Genomic DNA, 1604 nt, shown 5'->3' on the forward strand with positions numbered 1-1604 from the left:
GGTTATTCAAAAACCAATTCTTGAACCTTGTGAGAAAGATGATGAGTCAATCTCTAAGGATAAGGAAAGGGTTGAGTTTGAACATTGCAAACAAAAGACTGATTCCCTGTCAGGACTTTCATTTCCTCATGCCATAACCAAACAAAAAGAAATCAAGGATGAAAAGGGCACCAAAATATTGTCGCAGATCATTTATCAAAATTGATAATAGATTCGATTTGACATCATAATAATTGATGATTACTTTCCTGATGAATCTTTACTTTCTCTTAGTTCAATATCTTGGTTTGCTAAAAATATCATTTTGATCAAATATTTCAAAGATGCATTCCCAATTAGACAAAATAAAGTTTTTGAGAGATGTGTAAAATTTTTACTATGATTGTCCTTACTTATTCAAATATTATACTGATCAAATATTTCAAAGATGCATTCCCAACAATGAGGTAAGTAGTGTCATTAAATTTTGTCACTCTAAGGCATGTGGGTATCATTTCTCGTCAAAAAAGATGATAGTGAAAATCTTAGAAATTGGATTTTACTGGCCCACCATATTTAAGGACTCACATGCATTCTGCAAAACCTGTGAAAATTTTCAAAAGGTGGGATTTATTTCAAAACATAAAGAGTCTTTAGATAATCTTCTATTAACTCTTAAGTCTCATCATAGTGGAGATATGCATCTTACAATTCATGATTTATGGTCCTATTTTCATAAAGAACATGCTCGGTATAGTCTTGGAAATCTGACTAAAAAAGACCATGTGTTACCAGTTTTTAAGAAAATTGGATGGGAAGCCTATCCCCCACCCATAGAGAGCATTTAAGTCGTTCTTGGACGTAAAACCAAAGGAAGATGTGAGCCACAATCACAACTACTTGTACATACACATGCTTTTTCAAAAAAAAAAATGAATAAAAAATAAAGAGAAAGAGAGTGAGACTCTAGCTAGCCTACATATAGGTGGTATGATTGCATTTTTAATTTCTTATCTATAAAATCTTCACTTTCTTCCCTTCATTTCTACTTAACCCATACATTCTATAGATATAGAAGTGTATAGAAATGGTAGGTTCCTCAAGTAATCATATAAAAAATATTTATGTTTTCGGTGGATCCAGTCCTGATAAGGAAATAGAGCTTTTAGAATCAATAAATCATCTTAGTTAGGTACTAGCTAAGAGAAAGATTCATTTAGAGTATGAAGGAGGTGGTATTGGGTTAATGGAAGGTGTGTCAATAACTGTATTTTTAGGAGGTAGTTAGATTTTAGGGGTCATCCCCAAAACTTTAGCAAAAAAGGATATCATTGGAAAAATAATTGAAGAGGAACTACAAATCTCTACAATGTCTGATTGAATAAATGCAATGTTTAAACACGTCGATGCCTTCATTGCCTTACCAAGTGATCTAGTCACATTAGAAGAGATCTTTCATATTTCCTTTTGGGCTTAACTTTACATTCACCATAAACCTATAGGTGTGCTCGATGTTAATGGTTTTTATAATACAAATTACACTAATGGTATAAGAATAAGTATAATATAAACTTAATATGGACTTCAATGCTTATATCCTAAACAACTTACTATTAACATGTCTT

This window comes from Populus euphratica, unplaced genomic scaffold, assembly GCF_000495115.2.
Source record: "Populus euphratica unplaced genomic scaffold, PopEup_1.0 scaffold325.1, whole genome shotgun sequence".
Lineage (NCBI taxonomy): Eukaryota > Viridiplantae > Streptophyta > Magnoliopsida > Malpighiales > Salicaceae > Populus > Populus euphratica.